A 16,977-nucleotide genomic window follows, 5' to 3' on the forward strand; every position below is an offset into this window, starting at 1 on the left:
GACTACGAGTAAAACTGGAACTACTCAGAGATAATTCAGTTAATATCACTGGACTGCATTATTTACTCCAATATAAGAACTAAATTTACCTCAGATTACCTCTTATTGCATGTTTTATTACACCTTCTCTATTGTATACCATTGAAGTTATATCTAATGTTAATATATACATGTGTACACAAATGTTTAAATGCCTTTACAGTGTATTTAAGCTCATTATTTTGAATGAAGACAGACATCAACATGCATATTTTACTGAAAACAACGTATTCAAAAAAATTTGAGTAGGAAGAAAATACTTAAAAATGTGTCTCCAGGACGTGCATAGCTCTGCACAACTGTCTTACAGAAACAGCAAAACTATTTAAGTGAAGTGCATTCCCCATAATGAACTTCTACATTTTGTACTATGACAAAGTAAGCTGCACTTGAGATGAAATCTAGAAGATTCTCCAGTTACAGAGTAGATACAATTGCAATCTCTGCGATCATAAATGGCATAGCTAAGAAAGGATCAGCTGATTCTCAAAAAAATTAAAAACAGAACCCATGGAAGGGAAATCAGTGGATTAAAAGGAAAGCAAAATTAACTAACTAATCTAACAGGTTTATTAACCACATTATAGGACAGGGGATAAACTATTTCCACTTTTGAACCACCTCTTTTACACCCTTTAGCTTTCAGTTTCTATTTGAATCTGGAGACAGGGAAGGATGAATCATCTGGGACTCAAAAATATCCATCACAGATGATTTCCAAAATGGCTCTCAACTGTTGAGACATTTGTTCATCATATTCCAAAAACTGTCCTTGTAGTTTTTAGGAAAGATTTATAACTTGGCCAATTTCCAACAGATATTGGTAGGATTGAGCAGTGGTCTATCCACAGCAACAATCTATAACTTAAACCTGTATTTCAGGACTTTGTTGGCATCTATTGGCATCTTTGTTTAAAATCTAAGTAACAAAACCAACATAAACGTAAACGTGAACATATTTAGCTACTAGATACCCTACAGAAAATTAAAACTAAAGAAATTCAATACAAGGAATTTTTGCACTTCTTGTTGGAGAGATAAGAACTGCAGTCGTTTTTTCCATGTGGAGCCCAAACCTTCTGTTTACAAAAATGACCATCAGCATGGCACCATTACTTTCATCTGTATTGTTAAAACACTTTCCACAGTGCTTTCCAGTTACATCTAAGCATCAGGAAACCAACTTGATAAGGGTTCAATAAAGCCCTTTAAATTAGAGTATTTGTATATTGCAAATATACACAGAAATCTAATTAGGTTGCGCCAATACTGTCTTCTTAACAAGACTGGTGATGTTTCACAGTGGATAGATACCATTGTTGGAAAAGCAACTGTCCTGTCTTCTGTTCCTGCAAAACACCTCTTAATACCCGTCTGCAAACCAAAAGGACCGAGCTCCCTCCACATCCTTTTCTTCCTCTCCTCAAGTTCAGGACTGGCAAAGCTGAAGTTTTTCTTTATCCCCTCAAAGTCTCCAATGCATCCCTGTAAATGCATCCCTGTGCCGTGAAAATTAAAATTATTCTTGCATCCCCAGCACTTTGTACTGCAATAGGTTTCTCTTCCATCTGTGGCCTTCATGCCTGGCTGGGCAAGGGAGAGAAATAGGATGGGCAGCTGCTAGCCTCATGTCTTTCCTTCCATCGAACACTAATGTGGGTCTCTCCTACATCTAATCAACAATTTTTATAGCATTTGTAGGAATGTAACACCTAAAGAGATCTCTGTTCCTTTAAAAAGTATAGCTGAATTTAAACAACAAAGGTCATTAGAAAACAGAAGGTGAGGGATATAGAGGGAAGAAAAGACTTGCAGCCCTGCCTTGTAAGCCGTTTTCCTTATCAAATCAACCTAAAAAGAATCAAATGATGACTCCAAAGTGCTTAGACATATGGTACAGTTGGCAGTACCTACAAGATTCAGTGCACTGCAGTGAGGAGATCTGATGTTTCTGCAGTGTGCAATGTAGCATCAGTAACAGAGCTCGGGAGCAGTGTGGCCACAGCCATGCAGCATTTGTAGGGCTGGCTGCCATGCTCAGCACCGCTTCTCTCCCATGCGGCTCAGCCAGAACTGCTGCGGCTGCCTCACACCACAGGGGGTCTCAGAACCATCAGTCCCAACAGGACACTGGTCAGGCCTTCCCACAGGTTTGGCAAGTTTTCAGATTAGGAACAGTCCAGTATTTGTAGGAATTTTAACTAGTGGAATAAAAGCAACAAGATTTCCATGTTTACTTTTTTCTATTGTAACGCATTCACATAATGAATCATCAATACAGAGAAATAACCTTGTTTGTGGGCATTTTTCTGTGCCTAGGTGCACACTCTGGAAAGCACAAGTTATTAACTGATAAGAGCAAAATTAAGTAAATCCAGCTACTGACTAGATAAAGCATGTCCACATGCTCCTCAGCAAACAAACATGCATTTACTCTGCCAGTATTCTGACTCACACAAACGCATGCCAATTAGAAATCGTACATCCATATTGGCAAAGGCAAACTTGAGGGAATATTCCTGCATAACCTCTTAGCACAGTTTCAACATCCCAGTTGCCAGCCTGGCCCTAGCTCCCAGTTGACCAGCCAGCTTCTCTGCACAGCTGTTTGCATGGCCACTAAGAAATTTGTGAATTTATGAGAATGGCAAATAGATATATGGAAGCACTCAGAAATGAAACATCTGGGAGCATTCAGCTGAAGGATTAGCATGTTTTAATTAATACAATTTAAATTAGAAATATCATGAATTTATCCTAGCATTTCTGAACACAAACAGCCCTTACATTCTTAATACTACCATAGCATGCTGTTACTTTTCTTCCTGTAGTGTAGTGCAGTGTACACCAAAATCTCTGTTAGTTACCAACACTGAAGATCCCCAATTTGCACAAAAGCTTGAGTTGCAAGCAGCTTCAGATGTCAAAGACAGTTTGCATACGAGGTCTTCAAGCTTGAGTGAAAGTCTACAGAACTGAACACCAGAAGAGTTCACATGAATATGTGAACACCTCCCCAGTTTTTAAAAATGGCTGAAGCAGTCCAGCTGTGCCAACTGTGCTAACAAAGTGCTAACTGTTGAACTGTTAAAATCAGGTAACTTATTATAAGAGATCTGAAGGCATAGTAAGGCTCCAGGCATCCATTAGTTTAGTAACACTCAGACTTCCAAGTGTCTTTTATGCTAAAAGACCCCAAACACACGCACTGAGTTCTCCACTTTTTCCACCCATTAAATTGGAGGCTCAGATACTGGGTTAAGTTTTAGCACCAAGGTTCGTGTGTCTAGCACATACATATATGATGGATTGAAAGGCTGCTTGAGGGAGACTGTATAAGCAAACCACATTTGATTCTAGCTCTGCAAAGAGAAGAGCAGTGAGCTGAAAAATAAATGTAGCAAGGGAAGAGCTGTTTGAGATTTTATGAGACGCCTGTTGTCCAATTCTGCCACTGTATACAGCTAGAGCAAACAAAGGAAGTCTGTCCACAAGGTTGAAATGTGAACAGCATCAGGAAAACAGTTCAAAAAAGAAGAAAAGTAGTTATTTTATTCATTAAAGAGACCGTATTTGGGCATACATTTAAAATTCAGAACAGAAAGAACTCTACACATCGATCTTTTAGAACTAAATATGAAATCTATAGCTGCTTGAACACTTACTGGAATGAATTCATTTATTTGTGACTCTTTGTTATGCTCAACTCTTTGTTATGCTCTAATCTTCTTTTCTTCAGCCATCCAAGCCCAATGGCTTCAATGCTTAGATTCTGTGTGTTAGCAGAGAACGGTCTTCTAAAATGTTAGATGCTTTGTGGCTTCAGATTATTCACTGTCTGTGGGAGCAAGCTCATGGTAGCAGCAAAAAATCATTTACTTTCTGTTCAAATACAGACAATATAAAAATGCCTTTAATTGCATTTATACTAAAGATGCAGAGAAGCTCCACGTTCCAGAAACTACCTCTTCAAAGATGCTTACCCAATGCAAGAAAAAACATGACCAGGAATTTAGGCAACATGACATGCTAAAATGAGACAGATTAGAATAATGCCATGGGTGTTCCAAGTAGATGTTAAAAAGGGACCCTTGGTCACTTGCCCCATTGGATATTTTCTCCTAACTGCCTGAGCTTGGAGGAGTAGGAGGAAAGATAAGGTGCAGAAGCATCAGCAGGACGTGATCTGAGCTGAGCTCAGGGTCACCTCACTGGCCAGTTTGGCAGATCCAGACCATGTTCATAACAAACTGCCTGCACCATGCAACAAAGGATTTCCCTTTTCCTAGAATTTTGTGCAATGTGTCATGACTGTCCACAGGATTCGTGTTACTGTTGGCTTCCTTTTACTAATCCTGATTAAATCTTGCTGAACAGCTCTGGCCTGCATACATACTGCAGTTCTCCAATCATCTCGTTCTCCAACGGGAAAGGCCATGCAGGATGCAAAAGGAGCAGTGCATGGAAGAAGTTAATAGAGTATGCAAATCCCTTGCTGTGAAGCTCAGGGACACACTTTGCCTCTGTTTCATGGCTATGAATATTGGGCACAGCTAGCCACTTGCAGTTGGAAGTCAATGGGGTCTGTGGTGCTGCAGAGTTCAAAAAGCTTGTGACAGTAAGAGACCGTAAGAATCTTCGCAATTGATATCTGAGACCTGATCAGCATGAATAAATGGGGAATATAGTGACCTTCTAAACCGAGGCTAAATGAGCAGATATAGATGTGAAAATAAGCTGATGGTAATTGAGACAGGATTCATTCTATCTGTATAAAAACACTCTCCACTTTCAACAAAAACTTGGGCTCTTTAAATTGGACAAACACCATATTTGGCAAAAACCCAACTCAAACACAAAACACTTTTGGGCAGTACCACCACCCAAACAGTCACACAGCACTTCTAATCTGACCTGTCATCTTGCTGCTTGACACCAGAGGTTTCCCAAGCACAGGAATTACAGCAGGTAGCCTCAGGGCAACGTTTTTCTAGATTTCCCTCCTCCCATTCCCCTGATAAAGTAGGGCAGCCATGAATTCAGAGCACATCACTCATAACTGCTGACCTCTCTAGCAGACTATTTAGTACAATATAACCTTCATTAAAAAGGTCCCTTTGGGAAAATAAATAAATAAATAAATAAAACTGAGAAGTCAGAGGAGTTTGTGAGATACTTAAACAGTAGCTGTGTTACAAGCACGTAGGTGGACTGACAGCCACCTGAAGCAAAGCAAGGTTGAACCCATACAAAACCTGTACAGTGATTCTTAAGACCTGTGATTGTGCCATCAGCTAAGGAGAACTCAAAGAGGAAGAGACAACGTGAATCCATTTTTTCAGCTGATACTCCATTAAGAGATGGTGGGTGGCCACTAAAACAACTGCAATGTATCCAGCGTTCCAGCTAAACAGTAAACTCAAGCTCAAGAATAAAAGTACACTGCTAACAGACATCTCCACCTGTCAACATCTCAAGACTTGCTAGTAGCTTCTGTTTAAATTATTCAATATCTATTACCTGTATTTCTAAAATGAAATTTTTCCACTCCTAAATATAACCTTAAAGAGACTCTCATTACTAGGAAAGCTGTGCCATAAAAAGAATACCTTGTTTTCCAGGCAGTTCATATGTTTCTGATAAGAAGGACCAGAAACGGATCCTGCATTGTTGTTTATTATTGATCATAGTAGGTTAAAAAAGTATGTTCAGTTACAGAATTTTTAAAAAGAAAAAAGAAAAGAAGAAGAAAAAAGAAACCACCTTCCTTTCCATTCTTATCTGAGTATGAAATGGCAATATCATTAAAGTGGTAAGTATTACTGCAATTCATAAGCAATCAGTGATGAAAGAAAAATTTCATCTTCAGTTCACATCTCCTAATTATTTCATTTCCCAAACACTACAAAATCCACTGTAATAAATAATAGTATTTCTAAAGGCCAGAAGCTGCTCACTTTGGATGTAATTCTTCATGGAATTCACTGGATGCGTCCAAGAAAATTAAGTCAAAACTCCCGAAACTCTACTTTTGTTCTTTGAGGTGAAAACCTTTGCCATTTAAATTCACAGAAGTACTTGTATTCAATTGCTACCTGTTTGTGCAACTGAGTCTAAACTCAGAAAGATTGTATTTACCCAAACAAAAACTGGGTGGGTGTTTATTCTGGATATTTTTTGTTGCTGCTGATTGATTGATTTTCTTTCTCTACAAGTCAGACTTACATTCAGATGGCTGTGAACTTTTCACTAAGTGAACAAAATTCACAGATTACAATTATCTAAAAGGAAGAAACAGTCTTAATCTACTCAAGATAAGTGAGCACTGTATCTGCCAATTTTTCAGTAGCCTCGATGGTTCCATTTTATTTACATGTGCCATCTAAACACCCATTACTCTGTTGAGGAAATACTTGTTAGCATTTTGACAATAAGAGGGAGAAATCTCTCCAGCTACAAATCACAAACCACTGCCAATAGCTGCAGCATCTGTTCCTTCATGCTTCTCGTAAAGACAGGAATATTTGCAAAAGACAGGATTTTATTGACTTTCCTGGCTGAACTGGGTGGTAAGTAAAGAGAGATGAAACAGGGAGTCACGCCAGGCAGAGACAGGGGTTGTGACCGAGCATTGTGCAAGGAGAGCCAGGCTGCTCACAAATCAATTATTCAGCTGCCAGGTCTTGCCTATAGCTCCAAGGGGATAAATGAGCCCACACATCTCCATCTCCATCCCATTGCATTTACTGACAGCAGGTTTATGTTAAGCAATATGGGCAGGGTTAAAAATTTGATTAAGAAAATCGTTCACAATTTTAAGAAAAAATGAACTAGTTTATATCCTGCTAGCAGTATTTAAAGGTAATAGAAATACATTTCAATAGCTATGTTTTCTTAACACAAGACTTGTAGAATATGATGGACATAGTTTAAAATGAAAAAGACATAACAACATAAGTCATATCGCAAGTGAAAAAAATATTCAAGTGAACGTACTGAGTTGCCTAAATGGGATTATCTCCATACATGTTAATGAATATTCAACAAGATTAAATTCATTTATATTACAACACATTTTTATGTGTTTTAACACAGAGAAAATAAATCTGAAGCATCTGTACTGACAGCAAGATGTCTTTTAAATTAATAGTTTTATTGAAGCTAGGATTTGCTTCTAGCCCTTATGAATGCAGATAGCAAGCAAGCTAGGTTCAGTGTAACTGGAAGCCTAACAAATAAAAGAATATAATAGCTTAATGCAACTTGCATATTTGTTTTTGCTTAGAAGAAGGAAGGACATACAAACTACTTACTATGGGTATTTGAAAAACTATTTCTTAATTACTAGCATTCAAAAAGCTGATATTGTTATCTTTATAGGTAGCGTTAACGATATATGAGCCAGACCCAGATGGCAGATCTCCAAGCTTCCTTGTTTCCTTGTATAAATTCCTTGCTCATATAGCATGTTTGAGTAAACAGGGTCACACCAGGCATCAATTGTTTGATTTGTTTGACTTTTCCACTACAAATGCACTGCACAGAACATGAGCGAATATTTTCGTGAGAGATTTATTAAGTGCTGTGCTTCTACTCATACTATGAATGTAATTTAGGGTCTTCAATTTTAGGAACTGGAATTTGCCTCGTATACAGAAAGTGTAAATCCAGTTAAAGAAAGCACATGCACTTTCCACTAATATTCAAATATCGGTCTTTTGCCTTTTGTCAGGTGTCTCTTCTGTTCACATCTTGTCCCCTTCCTTGCTTTTATCTTCCTATAAGCAGGTTAATTATTGTCCTAGTGTTGTAATCCAAAAATTTGTTTAACCCTATAAGTAATATAATACTAAGAAAAGATAGGGATAAAGGGACAGAAGAGGTCACATATACCTACAAAAAGGTACTCAGCTACTACAGATGACTAAATCAGCTCTAAAAATACGTAAACTGCTATATGGAGAACTGACCTTCCATGCGGAAAAAATAAATGCTAATATGCCCCAAAGCAGTATATGGCCATGTAGTCTGCTAAGCCAATGCTAAGATTTATATGTACAGGGTAGTTGCAAGCTCTGTTTGAGTGATCTTTATCCTGAGAAATGGAGTATTTTGTTTAAAATGCAATCTTAGACAAAGCCAGCCCTTCTCTTTCCCTCCAGCCATGAAAGGCGTCAGAAATTAAGCAAAGCTAACACTGCAATGTCACCTTGACCTAAGCTACACCTTCAATACACACCACATACATAAAAGGAAAGAAAAAAAAATTATTTGAAATGTGAAAATTACAGCTGTGCATGTGAAATACAAAAAGGCTTATTCAATTGAAAGCATGCATGGCTTCAATTAAGCAAATCTTCAATCTCTAAATGACTGTGTTTCACAGAATCACAGAATATAAGGGTTGGAAGGAATCACTTGGAGATCATTGAGTCCAACCTCTTGCTAAAGCAGGTTCCCTAGAGTAGGTTACATGAAAAAGTATCCAGGCAGGTTTTAAGCATCTCCAGAAAAGGAGCCTCTGCAACCTCTCTGTTCCAGCGCTTTGTAACTCTCAAAGTAAATACGTTTTTCCTCATGACTGTATGGAACTTTCTATATTCCAGCCTGTGCCCACTGTCCTGCCACTGGGCACCACTGAGAAGAGTCTGACCCCATTCACTTGACTCCTCCCTGTAAGATATTTATAAGCATTGATAAGATCCCTTTCAGTCTTCTCCAGGCTGAACAGTTCCAGACCTCTCAGCCTTTCCTCATATGGAAGATGCTCCAGGTCCCAATCACCCTTGCAGCCCTCTGTTGGATCTTCTCTAGTAGTTCTGTCTCTCTTGAACTTGGGAGATGATGACACAGTGTTCTAAATGTGACCTCACCAGGGCAGAGTGGAGGGGAAGGATCATCTCCCAGGACCTCCTGGCCATGCTCTTTTTCATGAACCCCAAGATACCATTGGCCTTCGTGACCACAAGGGCACACCTCTGACTCATGGCCAACCTGCTGTCCGTCAGGCCACCTCAGTCCTTCTCTGCAAAGCTCCTTTCCATCCCCCAACCTGTACTAATGCATGCAGTTATCCCTACCCAGGGGCAGGACTCTACACTGGCTCTTATTGCCTGCCAGCCTGTCCAGGTTTGCCTAAATGGCAGCACAGACTTATGGTATGCCAGCCACTTTTCAAGTCTGAGGAAGGCTTATTCAGAGGGACATACTATTCTGAGCACCAAACCTTTTTGAAGATATCACATTATTTCCTCACTAGGACTGTGGGCCACAGCTTCAGCTGAGAGACATATTGTGAGTGTTATGGAATCACAGAACATATGGTAACACCAAGAGTCTCCAATGATCTCAAGATCTACTTTGGTTCCATATGAACAGTCCTGCCTGCCATTGTCCATTTTGGCCACACTTCAAGTCTTCTCAGAATCATTGTCCATCTCCCACAACCACTTTGCCTTCCTTACCAGCTATGTAATGGCAGCAGATGCCAGCAGTACATCACCTCAACACTGATGAGCCCTATTACTGTATTTTCTTACAAGTATTTAGGAAAGTTCTAAATAGTATTATCAATCACAGGCAAACTGGAAGAAATTAATATGGGTCCAAAAAATATTGCAAAGAACACTCTCTGAACACAAATCTTATAGGATGCTTGCATGGATATTATTGGCATGGAAATTATAATTACTTGATTATTAGTAGGAAACAAAACAGTGCATATCAGCTATGGAGGAGAAAAGAATAAGAACTATGAGGATAGTGCTGTTTTTCTGAAAAACCTTCAGAGGAAAAAAATCACATCAGGAGCTTTTGTGCTTCATTAATAGCAATAAATGCAAACTCACTGGTAAGAAACCAAAATCAAATATCATTCCTAAGTGCTAACAAAATTGGATGTTAATGACATATTAGCATTGTAATTAGTAAATTGGATATTTATGCTCATTATCTATCATTCAATTTGCAAACAATAATTTGAATAGCTTTAAAACATAACATTATCAGGAAAAGTCTCATATAAAATGTAATTTTTTCAATTAATTTGTTACTGAGTTTCCCCATAATGCATTAAGGTTTACTTTCAGAGCTCCTAAGCCAATGCTTTGAAAACGCTCTCATCCTTACATAGATACTTTGTTCCATAAAAAAAAATTCAGATTCTGTTCTCCCCAGATAAAGCACGGTCCCTACATGTCTTCTGATAAACATCATACTCGCAAAGTTTTGTTGAAAGTCTTGCTTAATAAACCAGAGCAAGAGAAATAGCCTCTCCAGGACATCCATTCTTTGTTATCTCTGTGGAGATCAACACAATCATATTCATAGGAGGGAAATAAAATTGCACTGTTCTCTTACCATTATTACAAGAATCTCGTATACCTTGGTATTGCAGCTTATTATATAAAGTTCTTGGTAGCCAGAAATTATGATGACTACAATACTGAAAACTTTTAAAACCTGACACCACTGAATGTCTCAATCTCCTGGTCACCTATTTGAGTGAAACAGTACCCCATGATAACTGCAGCTACCACAAAATAACACTGATAGTCAGCATAAATAAATTCAATTGCCAAGGCTTGAACAAGTCAACTTTTCTAATGAGTCTTAGCCGAAGGTGAGTTAAATATTTATTATGTTCATTTGCTTGAAAAGCACTTTGCATTGTTGGGATACTGCAAAGTTTGTGCCAGGTAGGTCCCACACGAGAATATAAAGAAAATGCAAGCTTGTCAGGACCTACTGAATCGATATGAGGCTAAAGGTGACCATTTCCTGGATGACATCATTAGCACTGACAAGATGTAGAGTCATCACTAAGAGCCAGAGTAAAAACAGCAATCCATGGATTGGTGATATGGGAATTCTCCATTAAAGAAAAAGTTCAAGGCACAGCCCTCAGCAAGTAAAGTGTCTTTTGGGATAGGAAAGGCACGATCCTTTCGGATTTCCTGAAATCCAGACCAATGATGAACTCTGACCATGGCATCATGATGCCTACTAAGTTGAAGGCTTGAACTTATGAGTCAGGACAGAGAAGAAGACAACCTTGCTCTTGCAACATAACAACAGTAGGCCTCATACCAGTTTGAAGGCCATGGAGCACATTGCCAGTCTTGGCTGGACACCACACACACATGTAATAGTCCGGATTTTGTGCCTTGTGACTTCCATCTGTTCAGGCTGAATGAAGAAAGAAGGACCGCATGGGAAACACTTCCTAGCAACGATGCCAACATAGCAGCCATTAAAAAGTGGGTCATCTCCACTGGTGCAGATTTTTACAAGCACAGCATGCATTGTCTAGGCCAACAGATATGGGGCAGTTTTCTGCCCCATAAGAGTCTCAATGACTCCAAAGCCCCTTAGAATGCATACCCAGTTGATAAATTATCTTGTCTATATGATGTGTATCATATCTGATTCAGTACTTCTGGCTTAATACATCCTAGCAAGAGGATGACCTCTCTAGGACATTCACTCTGTCTTCTGTATTGAGATCAACACAGCCATATTTAGAGATGAATACTAATCCATTAATTATTTTAAAACACATTATTCTACAGTCAGACCAATGATTATTTACCCCAGTGTCCTATCTCTGATGATGACAAGAGGAAGCTCAAACAAACCTGGTCACCTCCTGTCAACTTCTCCCTTTGGCTTCCTCGGCATTAAGAATTGTAAAAGGGATGTTGGAGGGCATATCCATGTCAAGTCCAGTTAGCATCTTTGCAGGGAATTGCAGTAACATGAATTTCTCTAATCCCATTTTGAATCTAATGGTACTGTCTGCTCCCACACCTGCCTATGGCACCCATTTTTGAAAGTTCAGTATCCACCGTACAAAGAAATGAACTTTCTTTTATCAGCTTTAAACCACGCTACTAGTTTTAACTAGAAATGTCAGGTTTTAGCACTCTTGTTGCAGAACTCAGTGAACAACAGTTCCACACACACGTAAATCCACTGCCTTCATGACTTTCAAAACTTCATTTCTCTCTTCCTTCTCCTCTCCAAACTGAAGTCATGGCCTCTTCTGCCTTTGTACCTTGTCCAACTCCATTCTGTCTTTTATGAGATGCAGAGATATACAGTGTAAAAGAACTGTCACACTAAGTTTTTACGTAGCTGAAAAGCCTTCAGTCCTGTTCTTAGGACCTGCTTGTTGATGCCCTGCACAGTGTAGAACTCTAAAAATTAAAAATAGTATCCTTTAAAATTAGAACACATATTACAATACAATATGCAATCTTGCCTTCCATAACACAGCTGAAATGCAGACATCTGGGACTGAGCTGTATGTTTCATCCACATTTCCCTAGGCAACTGAAAATAAAACAGGTGGATTACAGAAAAGGTATATAGAGACTTACCATGCCTCTTCCCTTTCCCCTAAAGTATATCCACTGTAGGAGCATCCAAGCTGCTTGTGTGAGACCTGCTGAGCAGCTATGCTATAACCTCAAGAACTCTAGAGTTCAGAGTTACCTGCTTTAAACAATTTTGTTTACACCTCTGTGTGGTCATTATTTGATGATTCAGAATATGGAAAGATACTTTGTCTAAATTGCTGTCAAACTTGAGGCATATTATTATACTTATCACTTCAAACACATATAACTTGATCTTCTTAACCATATGTGTCCAGCGCAGAACAACAGCTGCTCTGCCCTCCTCTTTCCTGTATTTGCCCAGATTGAAGGTTTTACAGCCTCTATTTTCAACTGCCTGTAAAATTTATGTTGAGAGAGGGAGAAACCTTTTACTGAAGCCTTTGGTAGGTTACACTTCCCTTATCACACAGCCACCAATGACATTTCTAACAACAATCTCCCCAGAAAATCTGAAATGCAAACCAGTAAACAAGAAATTTTAAAAAGCTATAGAGGTTAAAGATTTTTTCTTGGCAAAGGGGAAGTGAAGGGTTTGGACAAGACAAAGTAAAATCTAACTTAAATATACTACAGAAAAACTTTGAGCTTTATTGATGCCTTATTTTGGGATTGATGCCATAACTATGGCTTGGGATACAGCAATAAACAAGAGGAAAAAGTTTCCCAAACTACATAGCTGTGCACAGCTTATACACAATTTCATTTTCTCTGGTTTTGAAACACACATTCAACCTTTTCAAGAAATTGGAAACAGCATTTTGTAAGCCAGTCCACTCTCTTCTCTTTACAGTAGTTAAACTTAAGCATTTTACAAAGAACAGATCACCTTAACAATGTTACTTAGTAGACCTCACTGGCTGAACCTTGGGGCAACATGTTCCATCACCACCTAAGAAACCTCTGCCCAGGTGTTTGCCAACAGATATCTCTTACTTGTTCTCATAGTGGCAAAAAACTACAATCACCTTAAGAACTCTGAAACAAAAAAAAGCATCAACAAAATAATCTTTATATAAGCAGGTCCAGTACAAGGCATGGCATCCACTGCACCAGCCTCACAAGGCTGCCTCACAACAGAAGTATCAAGTCTGCATGATAGCCACATAAGAGAAGCTTTTCATTTCTGCAGCACATTGCAGCCAATATTTGTTACTCCCTAATGAGCTCACTTGGAAGACTACAGGACTGGTTTTCTACAAACACAATAATCTTCAAGAATCTCTTACAGATATATTAATTCATTTTAAAATAGCACTAAAATGGTTTGAACTGACAAGATTAGCCACAGATGTTGTTACAGCAGGACTGTAGATAGTGAATACCTTTCACAGCACAGTAGATTTGGGGTTTTTTTCTCCTCATTAAATTTAAGCCAGGCAATTGTCAAAGCAAAACCAACGCTCTCTACACCACACACCAGGACAAGCTGCCACCTGTTTAACACCTCTAGGTGCTACTGCAACACTAACATTCTTCTACGTATTTGCAACTATAAATGCAACACTTGTACACAGTTTGTGAGAAACTGTTAAAATTAATCTGCGAGTTAAGCCTAAACAGCCCAGGCACACAAAAGCTTCAGATACTTCAGAAATTGGGAACCTTTACACCAGACAGAAGTGCCTAACGGGACCCAAACTCTCCCACAGATGGGATTCTGCAGATTTGGTGGAAAATGAAAGTTTGTCTACAGCAGGAATTTAGCTTATTTTCATTCATTTTCATCCTGAGCTTAATTTTCATGTTGTTTTGCATCTGTGAATCTGATTCTATGATCACAGAATTGTTTTATTACACAGGGAAAGATGCAATATTTACTCAGAAGCCATCTTCTTCATGCCAATGGCATGTCAGTGAAGGTCTAGAAAACAAGTAATTTGCTCACTCTTTTGGTGACCAGTTGGACCAACGCCTTTCCAAGATGACATATTTACAAGCCTGTATATGTATATACTTTCAGCCTACAACTTTTCTAAAATATCACAACTATTTACTGACAGATTAAACCACGATAAACTGCTTAGGAAAAAATCAATAATAATAATAATAATAATAATAATCCAATGTTTCCAAACTTATAATCAAAAACTATCCTTTAGTTCAAGCAGGAAAATAAAAATTAAAAGTTTTCAGAGCAAGATTTGACCAAATTGGAGAGGTCTAGAAATACCTAACAGTAATTTCATCAGCAATTCCAATGTAGTGATATGGAAATTCTATAAGAACAGTGAGCTAGACTGCACAAGAGGAAAAATTAAGAATAAAATATTTTACGACAATATTGTGGAAGCAAGGCTTGAGTTAATGGTTGCACTGGTGTGCAACATAAATTAATATTATAAATTAGACAATACATTTTGGGACCACTTTACACTTGCAGATAATCAATAAGGAAATGTGGATTTCTGAGGACCTTGGTATATTATTATTTTCAGTTTTAGATTTAAAGTTATTTAATCTTATCCATGAGTAAACATGCATGTAATTAATACACTATTTCACCTGTCATTTTATAGTATGCAATATTTTGTTACTCTGAATAAAAACAGCAAATATGAACAAACTCTACAAAAACATCAGTGTGTATTTTCTGCTAAAAACGTAGAGAGCCAGGCACACTGTTAAACTGCTAGGTTCAGCCTACCTATCATTGTATCTTTTGTCCCATCTGGTTCAGCAGCTATCACTGATTAGCTAGAAAGGAATAGAAAAAAAGGATGAGTTTGATGCCATGGAGTTTTACATCCTTCTTGTCAATTTGAAGCCTCATGTGAGGGAATTTTCACAAGAACCTTCAGTGTTTCAGTCCAGACAGAAGAGAAAGTCATACCAAATCAATAGATAACCACAACAGAGAGAACTCCTAATAAAAATTTAAGTTTTCATTTGAAATTGCATCGATGTTCATTGTTTTGAATCCAGTTCTGAGGTGGTATAAATAACTGACTTCTGCCAAGCTGCTGACACCAGTTGGGGATGTCAAAGTATAAAAAATAAACATTTATTTTCCTCAGATGTGCCTCATGGGCTTTGAAGTCTACAAATTTCACACTGCTTTATCCTATGTGTTCATCTCACGCATAACTGACAAGCTAAGTGGCATTCATAGAGGTACAAAAACTTCACCTTCCAAGCCTGACTGTAGAACTGCAAAGGCCAAAGTAAAAAGCTTAATTTGTTAAAAGCTAGTCCTTCCATTATAACATTTCTAAATATTTATTTAGGGGAAAAATTTCTATCAGTTAAATGCTATGCTGATGGCAAGGTGAAGAAAATTTTCTGGTTCACACAGCAGGAGGACTAAATATAAAAATGTTTTTTCTTCCATAATGCATCTTCATCATGTGGAAAATAGCAGGTCAAGTTCAGTTTTGCAGGTGGTGCTCACAGTGTTCGCGAAGCACAGATAACACCTCGGCAAGACATCAGAGGACAAACTCCCGAGATGGCCTGCAGCAACCATCAGTACAGTGGGAGCTGTAGCAAGCCTTCAGGTGCCACTGTCACTGTGAGTGTCCCCATGTAGCTGTAGCTACGCAGAAGACAGCGGTGCCCAGCCATCTCAGAGTCATCACAAGGGGAAAGAAAGTGGCACTACTGCACTGCCGCAGGATGAACAGTCAACATGAGCATGAGCATTTAGTCCTGCCCTAGAGATCCCTCCTTCCTCAGCCCATGTGAGTGGTCTCTCACTGCCGCATAGCCTTACCTCAGGGTGGTGGGGCAATCTGCAAGTCTGTAGGCTGCTTCTCCTGATGGGTCTCAGTGCATGGGCGGGGGAACTGGTGAAGCCACAGCAGGATTGGAAGCAAGAAATTTCAGCAGACTGCTGACTTACTCAATGGTTTTTAGACACACTGTAGAAAAGAGAAGACAAAAGAGAGATGCTTGCCCTGTAGAGATAGCTGAGCCATAGCACCTTTCATAAGGACTATTCACTGCACTTGAAACAGAAGGCACTTAGATCACTGAAGCTTGATAAAACTGAACCAACCTTTAATTTGAAGCAGTAAAGCCCTGTAACTATTCCCTACTCCCTCCTTGTTTTAAGAACAGTAGGCTAGCACAAAAGCAGACAAGTTTCCCTGCACTTGAAGGTCCTTGTCCAGATGCCTCCTCTCAGATGCCCTCAGTTGACTCACAGTGCTGTTGTGAACCAGACACTTATAAGCTGTAATCATCAGAAATGCACAGGTCTACCAAAAAACGTTGTCATTTCTTTTTAATGTTCTCAGCTATTTCAGCTCTAATCCAAACAGGATATCAGCACGTGATAGGAGAGGGACAATTACTGAGCTAAATGTGTATCCTCTTCTTGTTGCACACCAACATTTCTATAAAGTTCCTAGTAGCTTCTACATCAATTCCAGCCACTGAGAGTTAAAACAAAGGCTTTCTCACTGAAAAATATGTAAAGGATAAAGTTTAAAAAATTTAATTGACCAGCAGTCACTTTTTTTTTTCTTTTTCACCCTAGGAAAATACTTCATGTAAAAAAAAAAATGTGACTATTGGTAGTAGGAAAGGGTATCATCTT

General features: G+C 38.7%; 1 protein-coding gene across 1 annotated transcript in view; it reads right to left on the reverse strand.

Moving 5' to 3' along the window:
- SHANK2 (SH3 and multiple ankyrin repeat domains 2) overlaps positions 1-16,977 on the reverse strand; it is a 372,036-nt gene that overhangs the window by 313,102 nt on the left and 41,957 nt on the right. Inside the window, exon 6 of the mRNA XM_048949837.1 lies at positions 16,150-16,297. The gene's annotated coding sequence lies outside the window, so the exon portion shown is untranslated. The remainder of the gene's footprint in view (positions 1-16,149; positions 16,298-16,977) is intronic.

Source organism: Lagopus muta, chromosome 6 (genome assembly GCF_023343835.1).
Source record: "Lagopus muta isolate bLagMut1 chromosome 6, bLagMut1 primary, whole genome shotgun sequence".
Taxonomy (NCBI): domain Eukaryota; kingdom Metazoa; phylum Chordata; class Aves; order Galliformes; family Phasianidae; genus Lagopus; species Lagopus muta.